The following is a 21779-nucleotide window of genomic DNA, read 5'->3' on the forward strand; positions in this document are numbered from 1 at the left end:
CAACTGCAGTAAAATCCTGGCTTTGCCTCTGTGCTCTTGTCTTTCTTTGCATGGATAAGCTGGTCCCAAGCAGATACTGTGAAGCAATGCAGTCTCCTTCACTATTGTGCGAGATTATTCTGGATGGCACTAGGAGAGCTGAGAGGCTCACGTGTTTTCAGTGAGGACAGACTCTTTAAAGGGTTCAGTTACTGATCTCTTAAGAAGGTTTTCCTGAGTATGTATAAGCAGTGATTATGTTGAAGGGCTGGTAACAGCCAAGCTCCAGGATATTCTCAGAGGTTAAGAAAAGTCTCAACCAAATGACTCTTGTGCTCGCTCAGTGTCCTGCTTCAAAACATAAGCAACTGGAATTGCTTTTTGAAGAAAAGTTTGCTAGAATTTTTTTAAATGGCAAAGCAGCAGTCCTTCCATCTCCATTTGCACCTCTTACACCAGTCCTGGCTGAAACTTTCTTGTCCTCAGCCCACTCTCAGCTCACCTTAAACTGGGCCTCAAGCAGACCACACCCTACATTGCCATTCAGCTAAGGCTCGAGAGAGCCACACGTGGGAAATGCTTAACAAATTTAGCAACAGGCACCCCAGAAAGGGTCTCTTACACTGAGAGAAAACTCATAGATTTTTCAAGCTGAACTCAAGAATTTCTGTCAGTTGCTGAATCAGCATCCGCTAGAATCAACATGAGAACTTTGACTGGCTCCACTGGTTCATTGAGACAGAAGCATTATAGGCTCAAAAGATGAGTTTTTTTGTACCAACAGACTGTTTTGAAATAGGACTGTAATCATGGGGAATAAAACACCATGCAGTGCAATGACCAAATTAAGTACCAGTGAAAGAGACTTCGTTTGTGTTATCATAGCTATCTCATTGATTGATCTGGCCCATTGTTAACATTAAAACCTTTTTGTTCTTTTCTTCCAGCTATTCAGAATTATCCATTCATCCTGAATGAATATTTTGTACTTAAACTGAATCTTAGGACCTTATTTAGAACCACTTAAGATCTTAAATTAAATATGACTGTAGCGTGGGAAGGTGGAGAAATGAAACACAAAGATGTATAATTTTTCAAGTGGAAAAATTAAATTCCTCCTTCCTTCTCATTTGATGGATCTAGTACAAAGTACATTGAATTTGAACAGGCATAGTAAGAAAGTCAGAGAGCTTTAATAGATATCTGCATGTGATGTAGAGCTGGATCTTGTCTTCAGGTATATGGACATACCTGCATTCGTTTTCTGGGGCAGCTGTTTACCTGACACATGTGCAAGCGAACTAATAAATTTTGCCATGTGCGTGCTGGTGCTCCTGGTGACTGCTGCAAATGTGGGTAGGTCCTCATTGTAAACATACTGACTAAAGGAACAAACATCTGCAAAATGAGTACATGGACCATATTAAGATGACTATTAGAGGTCCATATATTTACACCAATGGATTATTTTCATTTCTGATAGAAGGTGCAGACTTTCTCCACCGATATTAAAGGTCGACAGGACTAACTTATGAATTTGTTCCTGTTTATCTCTTGCATCTTAGGAGCCATAGAGAAGAAATTAAAAACTCATCAGCTGACCAGCATGGAGGCTCGCAGCTTTGTTGCTTTCAGCTGTTAAGCCTGCTGTTTCAGAGAACCCATTTTCAGCTCCTAGATATGCTGCTTAAAGCAATGTGCTGATGTTTGGTTGGAAGCAATACAGTTCCAGACAAGGTTAGCAATTTATAGAATTTCCGTCAGCCTAAGAGTAGCAATGAGCATATATGTGTATACATGCACGTGGGTTTTCTTGCTGCTTTCAACATTCAGGAAACGATAACAGTGGAGCACTAGCTGTGCTTCAGTGCATACCATGAGTCTAAAGTAACGGCATGATCTTCACTCAGGGATTGTTAGTATCCTGGATGGCTCAGCAAGGCAACAGTGAAGTAGAACTGCAACACGCCTCATCTTTCCTTTGGTTATTTCTCTGCTTTGAAAACCTAACCTTTAGACTCAGAAGTTTTTTTTTCATGGAGTTGTGAACAATTCTTTCCTTTGCACTAGTTGAACTCATAAAGAAGAATATTTTGTACTTCTCCACGACATACAAATCCCTTAATGACTGAGAGTAAGTACCGTTCCTTGTGTTTTACCAATGAGAAGCTGAGGACAAAACAATGCATGGCATGAATCAATGGCAGGAGCAGCAAAGATTACTTCTTTTCCAGTGCCAGCATCTAACACTTGGAGATTACTGGTGTCTAAGAACAACTAAGAGAACAGGAAGCTAGAGGCCCAGTCCATATGCAAGAAGAAGTGGTTAATGTTATAAGACTGATATGGCTGGAAAAAGCAGACACCATTTAGGCTACCAAAATTCTTTCTTAGGTCTTCATTATCCAAAGCTTTGTTTTGTCCCCAGAAACATGTAATTTAATAAATGATTTAATTCCCATTTCTCTTTACAAATGTTGCCTCACTTAAACTAGACCACTTTGGCCACATTAACCCTTTACAAAGCTATTTGTCCAGAAAGGTTATGAATTTCAGTGGGGAAGTGACTGCATAGCCAGTAGAAAAACCAAGAGAGAAGAGCTCTACTACATTAGATCAGAACCACTCAAAGTGCCATGAATATTTTTTTGTTTGTTTGTTTATGTGAAGGAGAAAATCCTGACATTTTCTGTGAAGGTGTCCTTCAGGACTTTTAACTTTATGACAATCTCTAATTTAAAGTCTGACTTTCCCAGATCTCTTAGGAAAACTCATGTATACCCCATATTTCCTGGGGTGAACTCATTAAAATCCATGAGAAATTTTTTTAATTGGCTTTGGGTTTACAATATATTATACAAAATCCCCTTACATTTGTTGGAAGGGCTCCAGTCTAGTAAGTAAAGCTGTGCACTGTAACTCGGTTCCGGTCTCATCTCTTTCTTTGGCCCACCTCGCTGTGCCTATAGGCATAATAGGTATAATATTACTTTTTAAAATTACGTGCTTGCATTCTAAGAATTAAAGCCTGTAATGTGCTACACAGTCCTGCAGTGATTAGTAATCTAATCAGTGAGTACACTCTCTTCTTCTTTGCATGGAGGTAAATTAGGTATGCCTCTGGTGGCAGCAAAAGTTTGGTCCCATTAGATAGCAACATGAATCCCATCTTCTCCAGGCTTCAGACAGATTTCACTGTGCTGGCAACATGCCAGAGACCTAACTTCAATGTTGTGACATATCTTACAAGGAAAGATTTTTCTCTGCATTGTGAGAAAGTATGTTGGTGGATTGAGCAAGAACTGGAGCACACACTCTGATAAAACAGGAGATACTTTTCAGATAATTACATCACCTGCACTGTCTGAATGGATTGATGGAAGAACAGTTAAATAAGGCATGTGGGGGTCATCTCTGCTGCTAACATGTGGAGAAAAAGTCATAAGCGAGCCATCTTCCCAGGGCTCCCTCTCCTTTCTGGGCACATGCAAGCTCCTTAGGAAAATCCCGTGGGATTTTCAAAGCATCTGGGTCTGGCTCCTCCTCTAAAGTGGTTTCTGGAGGGCCTTTCTAATGTCTGTGAAGGAGCATATCATGGGCAGCTGAAATATGAGGGTGTCAATAACCTCTATTGAACAGAGTCTAAATTACCCTGGGATAGAGCCACTGGCATAGACAGACAGCATGTAGGCAGTAGTGCTTGTCAGGCTGACGCTGCTTTCTGAAGCCAGCCTTCATCTTGCAGCCATAAGCAGAGTATTGCTGGGAAGTCCTCCTCACTGTTCTGAAAATAGCCAGCCTGCAGCTCGGGGTGCAGCCCACAATGTGCTGGGGATCCAGACACTGAGGAAGCCCTCTCCCCAAATAACTCTTAGTTTGTGACCCCATATGATGACAAGCGTCAGCTAAAACCTTAGCACACACCAGTCTGGCAAGCACAAGTCACTGTTGATATTAATTACTCATATATTTCCATATTATTTAATAACTGGCTTGCAAATATGTTGAAATGACTGTTTGCTTACTCCAACACTTACACATACTCAAAGGGGAGACTATAAATACATTTAATACTTCCGCAAATGCAAATGCTTTTGTTTGTTTTTTGATGTTTACTTGCTTGACTGGAGTGTTCCACTTGAGCCTCATACCCTAGTTACTTACAACAGATTGCGAAGTGGGATTCATGCCTGGGTGAAGATAGTTCGCTTGCTTTACAACACCAAGATAAATGCCGGTCTGAAGCACCGTCATGAGGTCAATCGGGTCTAAGATTTTAAATGCCAAAAGATTTACTATTCCATTTTGACAGCGCCTCCTCTCCTCCTCCCCTTTCCCCCAGCAATAAGAGTCATTTAAAGATTTAAAATATGGGAAGCAGGAAAGGCGTCATTAATTTTACTTACACAACAGCATTCACACTTGTAAGGTTTTGACAGCTTCACTAAACCCAAAGGAATTCAGATAGCTAGAGCAAATGGATGCCTACCAATACTTGTATTGAAAAGAGGTAGTTTTCAGGGCTGAACACATATTTTCTTCCTGCAGGAAGCTGACAGTGATGAGAGTGTGTAGGATGCTTTACTACTGCATTCACGTGATGCTACTTAATGTTTTTTTGACTCCTGTTCAACAAATTCTCTTTGTGTTTCTGAAATCAATAGAACTGCAGCAAGTCAACAGATTATTTCAATATTTCTTAGCATGCTCTGCCTTTACCACCATGCTTAGTACCTATTGTTTTTGGTAAGGCAAATAAACTTAAATGTTATATCTGCTACTTAGAGGCTTCAGTCATTGACTGTGTCTTTTTGGGGATAAGAAATCCAATTGCAGAAAGCTGAACATATATACATGGAGCTGAATGCTTTTGGAAACAAATACTGTGGAGTTTTATTTTTTTTATCACTGTCATGATTTTGGATGGAAAATGGAAAACTTGCAATGAATCATAATAGGCCATTGCATTTCCATCTGAGACAGAAAGAACGTGCTTCCTTCTTCAGAAGGGAAGACAGATGAAGGCAGGCAAGCTGCAGAATAATACAAGAATTAAGTGGTAGCCACTTGCTGATCATTGTTCTGCTATCTGTCCATTATCTGTCTGGGTCTAGGTAGTAAATACCACATGAATTTAAATAAAACCCATTACTCACACTCACTTAACAGACGTGATGATAGGAGTTGCTTGACAGATCTTACACAGGAAACTCGGATGTAATTGAGCCCGTTGCTGTGTTGCCTCTCCTCCAGCAAAATCCTCTACCTGTGCAGGAATATTTTAAGACCTCACTAAATTTGAAATGGTGACAGTGTTAGGGTTTTTCACTTATTTGTTTTTTATATCGTTATTGGGTCTCTACAATAACAGATGGTGAAATCTCTCCCAAGTAAGCCAAATGCCAGTGCTTTTTCTTACAGGATGTCATGCAAAAGCATTAACAGCTCAGCTCCTATTAGTACTAGAAATGGATGGGCATGCTTCAGCGCCTTTTAAAGTTCCTGGGTGTCTTTGGATCAGCTTTTTGACACATCTAAATGAGGCAAGCAATCTGCTTTAAACACTTCCTTATTATTCCCAGAGGTTCTGTTGGGCATGCTCTTCAACAAGCCAATAATCTCTCTTTAAACAACACTTTTTATAATACACAAGCTCCGTTATGAAGGAGTGTAAGGTCAGAGCAGTTTGCAGGGAGTTTTAAACACCCATTTGCTTTTCCTTCTTGAATGAGGGACTGATTGTTTCTGAGATGGCCAGTGCTGGTGGTTTGTGTTGGCTGGCAGCAAACACTTGCAGTGTTACAGTTTACAGAGATTAGATGGGTGAAAATCATCTTGACCAGGCTTGTCTTTCCTTGGTCCTTTCCCTGTGTCTCTTGCTGTGCCATATTGAAGGAACATGGCTTAGTGGGCTTATTAAGGGGATATTTAGATCTATTTCATGCTCCTAGAGCTGTACTAGTTGACTTTTTCTCTAATCATGACTAACTTATGAGATGATGATCAGACAATCTCAACTGAATTCACAGTTCTTTGTCAAGTGTGATTGTAGACACATTTCTCCATCCCTGTAAGTCCCATATTCCCCACTGGTGATATAAGTTGGAGTCCTTTCATCACACTGATGGGCTGTGAGAGTAAGTTCGGGTATATTTTTAAAGTCCATAAATTCGGATTTTCTTCTATTTAATCTACCTGCATTTCATGTTATACTTTTTATTTTCAAGCATACATATCTGTTTATAATAACTTGTTTCATTGGATTATTTTTTGGTTTATGGATCTAAAGGTTTTAGAAGATACATTGTTTAGAACACAACTGTGAAATGAACGAATTGAGAAGTATATAGATATCTCAAAATTGTATAAATTAGCAGCATTTGGCTGTTAATTGGGGTGTGGGGAGGGAAGGAAATGAGTGGACAAACATGTTTGAGAAGCACCTGTAACAAAAGTCCAAAGCCACTGGTTCTTGGTTCACAGTACTCAGTGTGTCACTGCACATACACAGAGAAAAATCAGGAGCCCAAGAAGAGAAGCCAGACTGGTGGCACACTGAGCAGGGAGTGCTTGCAGCTGCTGGGGGGACAAGGTGCTGGCTGGGTTGGTCCTGAGATTCCTTCCTCAGAGCTGTAGGGAAGTGGATGGAGGCACTTCTGCACCCTTGTAGTCCATGGCATTGATTATTCTCTGCATGTATTCTCTCCTCTCCGAAAGCTTGCATGTACTTCACTTGCTTCTTCTCAGACACCATCAGAGCAGGAAGAACTGACGGTGGTCCCCAGGCAAAGAGGGGTTTGCATTGTTAAACCTCTGGTCTAAATGTGTCCCAGACTGGGGACTAGGTTTGAGTCTTTCCTTTGCACTTAAAGGAAAAGGCAGATAAGTGCTTCTCATTCTCTCCCTGGTTCCTCAGATGAGATACCTGAATTTGTGACAAATAATGTGGTTTAAGCATTATGTAAGTATAACTAGGAGCTCTAACATGGCAAAACACTCTGTGCAGTAGGCTTTATACATATGCCAATAGGGAGTCCTTCCCTCTATCTCTGGAACTGTCTGTGTTGGATAACAGTCAATAGCTGGCAATGGACACTGAGTGACACAGTAGCAATAAGGACTAGATATCTGCAAACCCGATACGACCCTATCTAGGTACAGATGTTCGTGGTTTTGAGCCTTTGTTACTATAGTCTCCTTTGTTTTTCAGAGGGGTAAGCCCTGAATTTATCCACTTGGGCACTTTCCTTGAGAGAGGAGACAGCAGAGGGACAGAGGAAAGAAGGGGATTCATATGAAGTGTATTAAAGGAGAGTAAATATCTTCTGACTGCTGCCTGTGGAGTTTTCATATTTATTGGGAGGGAAATCATGCTCAGCAATTGTCATTGCCTCCCAGAGAATTACTGCATCCATTTGAAGGTACATGTTGTGTCAAAGCTCACTGTCTCTCAGACATGACATGTGACAGCTGAAATCATTTGGGATGCTCCAGTTAAAGGAATTGAGGACGAAATTCCCAGGGGCTGTGGACAGTTTCTGTACATAAAACTCCCTTTGAGTATAAAGGGGATTTTTCGAAAATGTTCAAAATCTCTCATACAGTTAATTCTGCATTCTCTTGACCACCCAGATAGCCATTCACTACATCTGATCCAGTTTGTCTGCAATTATCTTAGCAAATAGGATGGGTCATGGCCCACTCTCTGGTCTGGATACCACCTGACACAGCTGTGCCAGTGCCCTTCCAGCTAAAATGTCTGGCACTCCAGCACTGGATGGTCATACCCCAGGGGTCTGCTGTGAATGCTTCTGGGGCTGAGATAGCCTCCAGCCTCTTCCCAGGTGGTGTCCTGGGAGAGTTATCTTGGCCAAAACTCAAGGGCCAGGGACTGTGTTAGTAAATGAGTGATATGGATGATCATATTCTGGTGTCTGTCACTGTTTAAAACCTATAGTTGCAACCTTTGTGCTTCTGTCATGAATACAGATGATCAGAACCATGCAGTCCTTCAGACAAGGAGCTGTACACTAGTGTCAATAGCTATGTCTAGCCTCATAAATAAAATTTACATGGGATCATTCTCAGGCAATGAGATCATTAGGCCCACAGTGGTGTGCACCATACAGCTAACTTCTCTCAGCCTCTAAAACAGAGTGCCCGCATTGAAAATGTGTATGGTGAATGGTCCCCACTATGTGCTAAGTCCCAAGCCATGTCTAGGAATTATTCAGGGCCATGTCATGTTCCAAAGAACTCCATGACTCAGGTCAGAACTATGCCAGGGACTGTTCCAGTAATTTCTTGATATGGGCAATCAGATTATATTGTCTAGGACTTTTCACTGGCAATATTTATCTTATTAGTAATATACAAACACACTCCTCACTACTTCTGCCAGGGAAATCTTGCCCGATGCACCCTAGCACTGAATTTGCTTTGCTAATAGCTGCATCCACATTGCTCCTGGGCATCCTCTACTGTATGAAAAAACTGTGTGTCTCTTCCTAGGAGGTCTCCAGGATTAAAGCTTCCAGGTGTTAACAGAAATTCCTCATACTTTGCTCAAGCTGAAAGCTCCTTTGCTGAAAAGAACAGTGGCTCCGGCTTGAGTGCATGCAGCACCCAATCAGTGAATGCAACATCCAGGGTATAGACAGAAAGACTATTTTTTGCAGATGCAAGACAATGTTGGTGCTACTGCACAGTATACTATTTAAAACTTCTGAATAATCCGTGTGTTATTGTGAAAATAATAATTGAAATAAGAGTAGGTGCGGGAAAGGACTAATACAGTAACCAGGGGACGGGTGAGCCTGTTTTAAGGGAGGACAGCAATGTGGCTTCACTTATTTAGCTGAGTAAAAGGAAAGCTGAACTTTTTGCCAGCTATCCATAGGCACTTCAGGGGTCTGAGTACTCAGCAGGGAGGAGACTAAAGGACATTTCTGGCACAAGACACAATGGCTGTAGCTTGGTCGTGAATAAATGGATATTGGAAATTATAAAGAAGTTTAGAAACAGCAGACAAATGAAGTTTTGGAAAAGTCTTCCAACAGCAGAAAAAACAGCTAAAAATTCAAAACTGAAGAGGGAGCTTAAGAAATCCATGGAAGGGATTATATGACCTAATGGCTCATGACAGTAGGAACTGAAATCAGTTCCAAAGAAGTCCCTTCAAGACCTATCTCTGATGATCTGAAAAGTATCTAAGGAGACCATGTCCCATTGATGTGCAATGACAAAGAAGGTAGAAACTGAGTCTCAATCTCTTCAGGGCTAAATGCAGGATATTGTCCTTGAGCAACAGTCCTGCCATTCCATATAATAGCAAAAGAGCCCAGGAATAGCCGCTGTGGAGAAATACATGGTAACGTGATGTAACACAGTTGGGGAAGAATGGACTGGAAGAGTCATTTATCCTAATCTGTGTTTGCAGTATCTTTTGTCCTGGATACGCTATAAACATGAGAAAAAAAATAGGCAGATATCTAGATGCAAATTTGAAATCCATCAGATCTTAAATTCAAGAGCTTTCGTATCCAAATAGGTCTTCCATGCCCTAAATTCTCTCAGTTGTGCTTAATTCTTGCAGCACATAAGGCATGTAAAAACCACCCACCCACTACTTCAGAGCCATTTTTCTTCATCTAAATTAAGTTTCTTTAGTTCCATTCATCTTTACAGCTCATTCAACAGGTCCCTCTGCAGCAGTGAAGGGAAGCATGTTTCAATGGGCTAATCCAGCTCATGGAGATGGATTAATTGACTCACAGGTCCCTCTGATCACTAGCCAGATGTCTCTCCCCAGCTGGCAAGCCTTACTAATTTTCTTGTTGTTGTTGTTAATTCTGGGTTTCCAGCCAGTGGGGGCCCTTCACCACTCAATCAAGGGCAACATTTTGTATTCTTTGGCCAGCTTTCCCTTGGGCAAAGATATTCAGCTATAAACCTCCTCTCCTGGCTCTTTGTCATCTGGCCTGTGGCCCCTGGAGAGGAGTCTGCTGGTGGAGTTGCACTTGCGTGGCTGGCATGTTGGGCCACCATGGGGCAGTGCTGCCCATGCTCAGGATGGGAGATGGAGCCATATGGTGCCTGCAGTGCCAATCTCACAAAATTTCATAAAACTTCAGCTCTGTGCTGAAATTTTGGGGTAAAATAGAGATTCATAACAAGAGTTAGAAGCGTTTCCTTCATCAGGCTGTACTCTATGAAATGACATGAGAGCAAACTCTCAAGAGTGCTTAGAAGGACTGAGCATGAATAGACTATTTAGGATACTAAATGGGGAGGCAAGATAACATAAGGGATGGTTCGAAGATGGGATGTGTGAGTGCTCTGGGCTCCACTCCTGACTGACATGTCTTGTGCAGGACACTTACTTTCTCTGGTACTTCTATTTTCTCATGCCTAACAGAGGTTTAATTACAACATTTTTTTAAAGATAACTGCTAATGAGCAAGACACTGTGTGAATTAACTATCACTTGCACCACAAAACACACAGCCATGTATTTTTAGTGTGAAGGATTCTGCAGTGGTGTGCAGTGATTTGGCTGAAACCGTGTTGTTGCTGAATGGAAAGATGATGATTTTGGCCAGTCTGTAGAACGCTGCGCTTTCCCAGTGTCCGGGGACTTTACTGAGATTACATTGACTAGAAACTTAATCTACAAGAATTCATCTGGATGGTGCAACCTTCATGTACCTTGGCAGTGACTTCCTCACACAAGTCATGGGCTAAGTGACCACTGAGGGAGCACACCTGAGAATACCAGTAGCAATAGGAATATTTGAAGACTTGTACCATTTAACACTTAGACCCTGGAGTCCAGCTTTCCATATAACTGAGTCATCCTTATGGATTCTGAATTATGAAGGTGAAACCATGGTTTTTGGTTTCCAACTAATGGGGGTCATTTATCCGAAGCTGTCAAAAAAAAAAAAAAAAAAAAAGAATTCCTAGATTATATGAATCTTTACCTTTCCTTTTCCTTTTCCTCTATAATGGGCTGACAGAAAGCAGTTCCCAAGAATATTAAAAAAACCTAAACCAAACACCTCTCCTTGGCTACTCAGTTGTTTTTTTTTTTCTTTAGAAAAGAAGTTGTTAAATATTTTTTCATTACAAGACCAAGAAGGGCACAGCTTGAGGAGAGAGAAGTAAGAAGTTCATCTAAGCTGTGAACATAGGAGTTCAGCTGCATTTGCTATGGACCAAACACTTCCTACTCCAACTAAAAATGGGGAGGAGGTCATTCCTTCAACATCAGAGCAGTTGCTTACAGTTCATAGGGAAGTAAATAAGAAAAGAATCTCACTCTTGTAATTTAACATCTTTGGTCTTTTTTAGCTTAGGTATGTGCCTTGTATAAATCTCACTACTAATTTCTTCCCACATTAGGCATAGCCCCGGGGAAGTTGTTTTACAGAGAACTTAAGGCTTTGACCTTTGATCACTGTAACCTGACTTCTCAAAACCCTGAAAACAAGTGTCTAAAAAATGAAATGTGAACAACATGCGCCATCAATATCAATTACTGCGTTGTTATGTGGTAAATTTTCCCCACAGGGGGTGAGCAATTCACTTGATGTATTTGGCAAAGGGCTTGATTCTCCTCCCCACTCACAGCGATGTGATGCTGACATCTCTCTGTACACTTTGGTGGGGCGCAGAGCGGAGTAAGGGAGGGCAGAGTCAGACCCAAAGCCTCTGTGAGCGCAGAGAAGAGCGGTCGCTGTCAAGAGAGGGTTTATGCAGTCTGAACAGCGAGCTGCAATCTTTGAAGAAAAGACTTCAAAGAAAAAAGGAGAAAAGAAACAATGTCTAATCTTCATACAAATGTGCTCAGGGGTCTCTGAAACTCAGAAGCTTCCAAGATTTAAGAATTAATTATCACTTGCCAGAAGCAAGCTTTATTCACAGGTAACGGTTACAGCAATCCGAATCCTTTAAGTGTAAAATTCATGGAATTATATTGAACTCATTAAAGCTCAGTAGATCACAGTACTTTCCTTTGGTGTTCTTGCACACTTTCCAAATATTTAGTATTATCCTTCACCTTGTTTATGTGGGATATATGACAGCAGCTCCCAAAATTTCATCTTTCAAAGGAGATACACTTGGAAATATTTTGGTACAAGAATTGTGACTTGCAGGTTCTCACTAAAACATGCAAGAAAGCAGTCCAGCTTCTCAGTTCCTGTACAGCAACACAGCCCTGTTGACTTCTATTTACTGCAGAAAAAGACAAGACTCTAAATCTTTTGTTAGCTCTACAGCTGTATAAATAACGAGGAGCACTGTGAATGACTAAAAGCAAAGCACTGCTGTTCTGATTCCTCTTAGCAGACTGGTGTGTGTAAAATGTCCCTCAGGCCAGCTGAGGTATTCAGGATATCTCAACACCTCAGAGGCTTTATTGTATTTGACCTTACAATACCCTTTTGACTAAGCACTCCTGTTATACCCATTTTACACCTGAAGTGTGAAGCCTAAGGAGGTGATATGACCCATGGTTACAGGGCAAGCTAGTGGTGAAATCAAGAATTAAACATTTAAGTATCTGGAGGACAGTTATGTGATGGAGTTATCGTGCTCAAGGAAGTGAGTGATTTATTGTGAATATCTGACCTGAGACAAACTCAGGCCATAGTAACGTGTGTTGCTTAAATACTGCATTTACCGCAAGCTCAAGGTGTGAACCCCTCTGGCTGGTGTGGCTCAGCGGTTGCACAGAAATACATTAAACCCCAATAACTTGATTGTGCGTCCCAGCCCGCTCTTCTATAAAGCACTGTCTTTCATCTTTAAGGCTTCAGCGAAAACAGTCGCTGCAGAAGCTCATAAGAGAGCTGCACCACTGCAGGAAACCCATTTCCTGACATGAGCAAGGATCTTCAGACCCAGAGCAGCTATATCTGATATACAATTTAAAAAATTGTCTGTTTTAAAATGTCAGTGAGCCAAGGTACCTGTACAGAAGAGAAAGGGAATGAAAGACAGACACCAGGTCAAATGCAGCCACTTTGAAAGAATGAATCTCTCTGGCAGGATTGCAATTGCTTCATTTTGTGTTTATAGCCTTATGACTTTTGAGGTTAGATGGAATTTGTCTGATATTTGCCCACCAGCAGTCAGGAGGCATCTGCGACTGTTATTTCCCCATACACATGAATACTTTGCATCCTCATAATAAGCAGACCTGATCACTTGAGCCACCAGCACTGCTGAAGAGGTGGCAAACACAGATCTGCTGCTGCTTGGGAGTCACTGGTCATCACAGAGGATCTAAATAACGATACAGGGGCACTGCATTATCCCACGATAGCAAAGGCCAGAGTTTGACCCTGGTATTGCATTACAGGCAAGGCTGTGGGTTTTTGTTTTCAAAGGAAATTTTCTTCTGTGAACATTGAGAAAAATCCTCAGCAGCCTTCTCCCGCTGACTGTTGCAGCTCCCAAGACAACAAAACCGAAGGTAACTGGTGCTGCCACTCCCTCCAAATGGCAAATGTTGATATTTCGAGTATTTGTTTAACTGCGGATAGTTGACACAGCTTGAGAGAAATTATTCTGGGAGGAAAGGAAACCTCCCAAACTCCTCCACTTCCTTTGCCCCTGGCTCCTCTCGGCTCCCGCTGGGTGCTCTGAATCACCCCACCAGGAATGTCCCTGTCCCAGAGCGGGGTCCTCCACCCCTTCCTCAGGGTTAATGTTCTCCTGCAGCCACCCCCTCCTGCCAGAGCCGGGGATCGAGGGGCGTGCAATGAGCGGACCCCGGGTGGCTATAAAGGGGTTCAGCTCTCCTGGCATCGGTGGGGCCAAGCTGCGACACCTCAGCCCAGGCGGGGTAAATCAGCCAGGCTCTGGCCCGAGTGACTTGGTACCAAACCAAGCAATCTGGTACTGAATTATTTTTTTCCCAGTGAGGGATATTTTCTCTTTTGTAAGATTTTGGTGTCGCTTATCACATGCCTGTTATAATGCATTGCCTGTGGCATAATTAAAATCAAAGGGCATGTCTGTGTTGAAAAGGAGGGTTGCAATTTGTTGGTGTTCGGATTTTTCATTAAAAACCAAGCAGTTTTTCTGACTGGCAGGAACAATGGTTACAGAACAACAATGCTATTAAAAAAGAGAAGGCAAAGGCTTTCTTTTCTTTTTTTAACAAGTACCTGCCTGACATTCCCACACTAACTTGGAATAAAGCCCAGCATTTAAAAACAGTGGGACTGTAACAGAAAGACAAAGCAAACAGAAGAAGAGCCTTGATGTTGAGAAAGGTCTGGCAGGTGATAGGTATGGCTTTTATTTATACATATGTGTGTACATATATCTGTATCCCCATAGACAAAAATATCTACAACTATACATGTGTGTGTCTGTGTTTCATCTCCAGATAATAAATTTGCTTTTGCTGCTGAAGTTTCCCTGAAAGCTCAGTTAATTAGTTCTCCTAACACGCATGGAGGCAGACATTAGTATCATCCTTATCCACAGATGAGGAGACAGGAAAAAGCACAAGAGATTAAGGGATTTCTACTACAGTAAATTCAGTGTAGAGCTGGGAATTTTGTCCAGCGTCAAAATCCTAACCCTAGTAAAAGCAATGGGAGACTAGCTTAAGAGATGCCTGGATTTGACAATTCTGCCTGCTTTGTTCAAACCTATCTGATCTGTTCACAGTTACATGTGTCCTGATGATATTTTCAGAAGAAAATTGCACCTCTGACTGTCTACAGCTCCTGGTCAGACCTGAGCTGGATCCCAGAGCTTCAGAACAGGGGCCGAATCTTTCTTTGAGGGACTCTGTACCAAACATTTACATGTCTAGAAGAATAGTCTGGAGTGATAAGTGAAGTCATTTAAGATCTTCCTAAACTGAGTGCTACATTCTCCCAGGCCACCAGGTCACAGGAACTGAAATTTTACATCTCTGGTTGCTATATTCCACAGCACAGTACTATCAAGAAATGGCTGGAGGGTTTCAGCTAAACAGATGAGCTATGTCTAAAATAGATTGTGCAAAGCCAGCTCATTAAAGAAAAAAAAAAAAAAGCGTTCTCATTTTATAATGGCTTTCTTGTCTTCTTGCTTATATACTTGTTCCAGGGCAATATTTTCGTGTTATTAGGGTGTTTTTCAGCTCTTAATTTAAAGCTCACTTCATTAATGTTGGTGGAACACTTTGAAGTAGAAAATGTAAGTGCTAAGTGGTATCTGTGACACACTTTCGGGGCAAAGTTTTTGCCTTCCCAGAGGTCACGAGAAGCAAATGTGTCACACCTGCAAATGTTCATAGATTGCTGCTGGCTGTCGAGGGCCTGATTTCCCTCAAAACTGTTGTAGCAGCTGTATGCTGGCTGCAGGTGCCTGGGAAAGGATCCTTTCTTCAGCAGGGAGCTGGTCTGCCAAGCAGGGGTCTGCACCTGCTGTAGCCTCTTTGAACTGGGGACTGCTTCATGGGACTTGTCCTCTGCTGCAGTGCAGTGCGGTGCTGTTGAACACTGGGCTTTACTGCTTGCTTGCCTCCAGCCTGCAGGGTGACAGGGCGGGAGACAGGTTGCAACACCTGAAACAAGGGCTTATCCATGAAGGGTGCTCTCTGTAGAGTCCTATGGCCTGTTTGACAAGTCTGCAACATCCAGGTTAATTTTGAAAATCTGTCCCTGCTATTCGTATCCCTTCCTCATCACCCCTCGGGGTGTGGGCACACAGGAGGGACCCTGTCTGTTGACCTCAGGGTACAATTTGGACATACACACTGCTGCCCACAGAGAGCAAAGTGGGAAGTTGTCATGGCACTGCATGGCAGCCTTCCTGCTAAACTACAGTAACACAGCTGCCCCGCTCGCCCACAGCTGTGATTTATTACCTTGTCATATTTCAAAAGCTAAAGCAGGTTGAGCTTGGTCAGTACTTAGATGGAGAGGCCTCCAAGGAAAATGCAAGAGCTAGAGGAAATGTTCCCTGAGTCAGAGCTGGGGCAATAATCCAGCATGGTGTTAAAGATGCTGCTTTTGGACTGATTGTAAAATCAATGTATTGGCCACTGGTGGTCTGTGGGAAGGGAATGTAATACCTAACGTGACTGGATAATAGCAGCCAGGTATTTATTTTCCTACAAGGGTCAGCCCTACAGCAGGTGTAAACTGGATGAACCGAAGATGATGAATCCAGCTGATTGCTTTCTCTATTGTGTCTTGTTATATGGATTTAGAGGCTTGGTTGTTTTTCTTTGTCATCTTCCTTTGTATGTTACATGATTCCCTAAATGATACAGAAGCTCACAAAATACAGGAACAGGGAAATATTTTGTGATTTTTTATTTTTTCTAATAAAGCTCCCAGCTTCTGGAAATCCACAGCTTCAGAATTCCGTTAAAGCTGTTTCTGCTTAAGACCACTGGTTGCATGGACTTGATTTTTCCCTCATCATTCCCATAGAACTATCTGAAAGCTCAGGCTGCTCACCACTGTTTGCAAGGTTGGATCCATTATCTACCAGCTTCTTATATAGGACAGCAGCTCTCTGCCTGACCCTCAAAGATAACTGGCCACATCTGTTCCCATTAGCTCTTTAGATGTGGTTCACATCCTGAATTCTGCATGCTGGAGCCCTGGGACAGCGCATTTTTCCACTATGAAGTGTGATTGCTGGTTATTCATTACGTAGTTTGTTTGAAACAGTGCCAGTCAAGGAACATAGACATTTCCCTCCTGCGAAGCAAACTACATGCATGTAACAAAAGACACGATCCCCTTTGTAATTGCAAAAAGTACATTAAAAGAACACTGATCTGAATTTAATGAGATAACAAAAATGAACAATTTAAATTTGTTTTTTAAACAAACACCTTTTCTTCATCTGTCCTCCATTTGTAGCACAAAAAGAAACATTTTCCCACGGGACTCTGGAATTCAGATTCAAAAGCTGTCTGTCTTTTAATATCCTATTTCTGTGTTTCTGGTTTAACAAACTGCACATTTGAAATAGAAAAGGTGATAAATAATTCCGTACCAATATTTGCAAAGCAATTGGAGCATCTTTACCGACTCCATTATTTTAGGTGGTCATTTCAAGAATGAACCAACCGGCCACCTTTGAGGATGGCAGGGTGTTTAAAAGCCACCGCTGCAAACACTCTGTGGCTGTAGTAATTAACTGTGGCTCTCCGCTGGGAAAGCAAAGCCTCGATAAGCACATTACAAAACCATTGTCAGGAGTACAAGTGCTTTGAAGAGAGCACTGAAAGGAATTTTGCTTTAGAATATAAGAAAGTATGTAATGTGAGATTTCTCAAAGGAGAAGGTTATGCTTTATTTGGGCTTCTTTATACGGGCTGAGAAGCAGAATGTGAGAATACTTCACAACTTATTTAGGAACACAGACATTTGCAGGCTGGACTGCACCCAAATCCAGTCTAGACCAGCATCTTGTGTCAGAGAGTGTCCAGCACCAGACGCTTCAGGGGAAGATACAAGACAATTTGTAGAGGTTATGTTTTTACAAGTGGGGGAAACATCTTCCTAATTTCCAGTTATTATTGTGGCTGCTATTATGTGTAGATTTAATTTCTATCCACAGGACAAAATTAAACAGAGAGGTACCTATTTCAGACTTTAGATATCATTGTCCAAAGCATAAGATGCTTCCTCCCAGTTATAGACTGAATGACTATAATCAAGCCAAAAAACCTGAATTCCACCCACATAGTTAGTGATTCCAGTGCGTGTGTCCCATATAGAGTCCCATAATCAGCTCACTGTCATAGAAATGACCACTTCCCTTTGGCTGCACAGCCGTCAGGGCAGATGGGAACCTACCCTGTGGTTTTGAATGAGGTGCAGACCTTTTTCTGGCTGTCACGTCAGCAGATCAACACCAAAGTCTCCCAGCCCTTGCAGAGGGGACACAGAGCAGGCATGGGCCAAGCTGGGACCCTTCTGATGGGGGGTATTACTGGTACTGGCTGCCTGTGGGGGAGTTGTTTCACCTCCCTGTGCTGTCTCTACAGAGCAGAGTTACTGACACTTGCCTTTTTTGGAAGGTGGTCTGATTGATAGCTGTGGCTAAAAAACAATAATAGAACATAACAGAAGAGATTGGCTTTTAGGATTATCAGCTCCACCACTGAAATTACTTGAAACCACCAACAAATCTCTTCCTTAGACAGAGAAGAACACATTCACCTCCATACAAAGCTTCTCCTTACATTCCTCCTGAAGAATTAAGCTGAGCTTTTGACTTTTATTTCTTGGCATTGGCTTTTCTGTTGTTATTATTATTATTAAAAAAACATAACTTAAACTTAACTGTGCTCAGATCCCTCACTGGGCTGCAGTGGAGGAAGAGCATTTGCACTGGAAATTAATACAGCTGGCATGTCTGCCTTGGTTTTGAGGATAGTGTTTTCATGTTCTTTTCCTTCCTTCCCCAGCTTTCGTCTCTTTTATGTCTGCCTGCCTCTTCTCTATTTCTTTCACAGTCACTATTTTTGCTCCAAGCAAAGAACTCAGTCATGCTCTCACCATCTCCTGGGCTCTGTGTACACAGGTCAGGCTAGCAAACCTGACTCTCTCGAGACAAACTTTGCATCCTTCCCTTCCCCTTTTCATACCCTCTGCCTCATCACAGTTTCTCGGGTCTTCTGTTTCTCAGGTTTTCCCATCGTGCCGTGCTCCTGGAGGGCAGTAGTGCCTCGTTGTTGGTGTATCTGGCTGGGGCAAGCTTGGGTGCTACCCCGTGGTTCTGATGCAGAGGTCCTGTCGCACACTGTGCCAGTCACTCCTCTCACTTCTGAGATATTTTATCCATTTCAACCACATCATTTTCAGGGAAAGGGACAGCCTGTTACTTTGTGTCATTACCCACTGTGTAGCACAACGCAGCTCCCCTGAGGTTCAACGCACCATATGCTTATTTAATATATGCAGTCATTTTGATGTGCCCTCACATTTTTCTGAACTCATTTTGCCCTTCTGTCCCTTCTTCCTCCTGCCTCTACTGTTCTTTTAATACCGTCTTCATTTTCGGCACTGTGGCCCTTCTTCCTTTTCCCCACTCTCCTTGCCCTCCTCCAGGGCTGTGCTGCTGAGCTTTGGGCAGCTGTCCTGGGGTGGAGATGGGGCCGGGACCAGGGGCCACCAAGAGTCTGCCAGGAAGGGTTGAGCTGCTTTGGCCCCCTCCCTTTGGGGGGAGTGGGGATTTCTATGCCTGATCCTAAGTGGGCAGGAAAATAAAGAGAAAGAAGAGGCAGAGCTGTCTAACCAGCTCAGCAGGGGTGACACAGCTTGTAGAAAAAGCTGTGTAACGGGGAACAAACCTTGCTGGAAGTATTTAACATCTGGCTTCCAAAGCCTCATTCCTCGGAGGTCTGCAGTCATTTTATCACTTTCCCTGGATTCCATTTTCATATCTGCTCTAACCTGTGCATTTTCTTTTTTAGCATTTTCTCCAGTTCTGTTCAACCCTTCTTCCTACCGTTCCCATCAGCGTGGCCTATGGGCTGTATCACTCCAATGAATGTTCCTAAAATCCCTTGATTGGGGTGCTCCAATGAGGCAACAATTAATTTCTGTATCTGTAATTTGTTTATCTTCTTCTATAGAGTCTTACAACAAGACTCAAGAGAGGGATATAAATGATGAATGCAGGTTAATAACACTGGAGTCTGTGGAAAATTACATTAAAATGGCACAGCAATAACAGGTATAAAAACAACTGAAGCATGTGGTGAAGTCCCTACTATATCATAATGTTTCCACTGGTAATACATACCACGCTAAAAAATCTGAAACTTAAAAGTGATAAAAAATTAATGCTTCCAAACTGCTACGGAGAAGAAAGGTTAGGCAAATTATTCCCAATTGATGCAACAGGTGAAAACAATAAGCAAAATGGGTGAGTTTAATCCTATTTAATTTTAATAATCCAAATTCATCACTTGTATGTATGTATATCACAGAGCTCCGTCTCACATTGGTGCAGAGAGACAGATTCATTGCAACGCAGGAAAGATAGTTAAAAAAGGGGGAGGTAAAGACCCTGCCTCTCCCTTAACTGAAGAAGAATAATTAATCTACTTTCACACAGACAATATCTTTAACTGCTCCAACTGCTACACTTTGGAGCTTCCTCCTTCTCCAAGACATTTTTTTTTTAAATGGCCTAGTGTCATTATGGCATAACTAGGATTAGCAAAGTTGTTTGTGATTTCTGATATCCTGAAATGGAGATGAGACCATTTCTGCGTGTTTAATAACACAGAGACAGCTTCATGGATTTTGCTAGATGCACTGGAAAGTCTCTGCCAGGTGTGAGGTGTTGGAAGCAGAGCTACATAGTTGTACCAGATGCTCAGGATCTGCTTCAACAGCCTATATATCATCTTTGTAAACATTTTGTGTACCTGCATGAGCCTAAGGGGAAGTTTCCTGTGTGAGCTGCTAATATCACACAGAGGTTTGAGAATAGCTGCCACAAATCTTCAAGCAGGCAAACAAACTGGAGGAGCCTTGCCCTCTCATTGTTCTGCTTTAGCAGGTTGAAAAGAGCTGACAAAAAAATTATGTGGGAAGTGATCACACTGATATGAAAAGGGAGGTCTGCTTCACTTTGTCCTGTAATGAACCAACAGAATGAGAGCTGGACACCATCCCTGGAACATAAACTGGACAAATGCATAGGACATCCCACCCGGCAACCTCAAACCAGAATAACGTCTGTGTCAGGACATAGGCGTTGTGGAGAGGTAGCTGTGAGGGTGCTGGGAAAATGATGAGAGATACCTGCTGAACTAAGAACACAAGTAGTGTTTGTCATCACGGTGAGATATGTTTCTACTAATACATTTCAGCATAAATAGTACCAATGTTGTTTTGGGGAATGATAACACAAAGATGAACTGGGTAGATCCTTGGGTTAGAGATGCATTCCTAGGAAGCCAAGAGTGCAAAATCCCACTTCAATGGGATGACATGGGATAAAGTACTGTGGAAAAGCACTTAGGTGAAGAAAAACTTAATCCATATAATTGTCTGCTCTTCCAAAGCCTTAGCTAGAAATCTGTTGGAAATGCTGATTTTCACCGTTTGAACTGGTAGCCCTGGGACGCCTTTTAAAGTAATGTTTTTTATTTGTTTTTAATGCTATTTCCCAATAACAGTAAAATTGCAGTTTTCAACCTGTGGTCTGTGAATCCACATGGGTCCAAGGACTACTTTCCCGATGTCTACGCTTTTCTACTTTTCTAAGGAAAGCAACTTGAATGCCAATACACTTACAGCGGAATCTGCATCTACAAAGGAATATAGGAAGGGTTCAGCAACAACAAAAAGAGTGAAAACCACTGGTACAAAAGGAACATTTTTGAACTCAGCACAAGAGAAAAGGGGTCAAGATTCCCATGGCCTTTTTTTTAATAAATGGAAACACCCTGGTTAATGGAGAACCAACTATACTTGTATCAGGAAAGACTGACAGGCAGAGAAGCTAGATGGCAACGGTCATTGGCACTGTCAATTACAATGACACTGTCATTGCCCAAAGAAAGTAGCACAGAAAGTGCTGAACTGAAGTCACACTTGCTAAATTGATCACCAGGAATCGGAGATTTAGACCGTGGCCTAAATCTCCAACCTGGTGCATGAGTCATGGCCCTTTGCTCTGAGAAATGGGAGACCTGAAATCTTATCATCACTCTTGATGACAGAGGAAAGAAGCTGAGGGCCGACAAGACACAGTTAGGGAGGGGAAAGTGCTAATTACCACTTTTATTGCAACAATATAAAAGTTGC

The 21779-nt window shown here is 42.1% G+C and overlaps 1 protein-coding gene across 3 annotated transcripts in view; it reads right to left on the reverse strand.

Moving 5' to 3' along the window:
- The window catches only part of GRM3 (glutamate metabotropic receptor 3), a 114930-nt gene that overhangs the window by 70742 nt on the left and 22409 nt on the right, over positions 1-21779 (reverse strand). For 2 of the 3 annotated variants that reach the window (XM_064443720.1, XM_064443728.1), the window contains exon 2: positions 5136-5245. The exons of the other annotated variant lie outside the window; for it this stretch is intronic. The gene's annotated coding sequence lies outside the window, so the exon portion shown is untranslated. The remainder of the gene's footprint in view (positions 1-5135; positions 5246-21779) is intronic. 3 annotated transcript variants of the gene reach the window in all.

The sequence above is a fragment of the Phalacrocorax carbo genome, chromosome 1 (genome assembly GCF_963921805.1).
Source record: "Phalacrocorax carbo chromosome 1, bPhaCar2.1, whole genome shotgun sequence".
In the NCBI taxonomy this organism is placed as follows: Eukaryota; Metazoa; Chordata; class Aves; order Suliformes; family Phalacrocoracidae; genus Phalacrocorax; species Phalacrocorax carbo.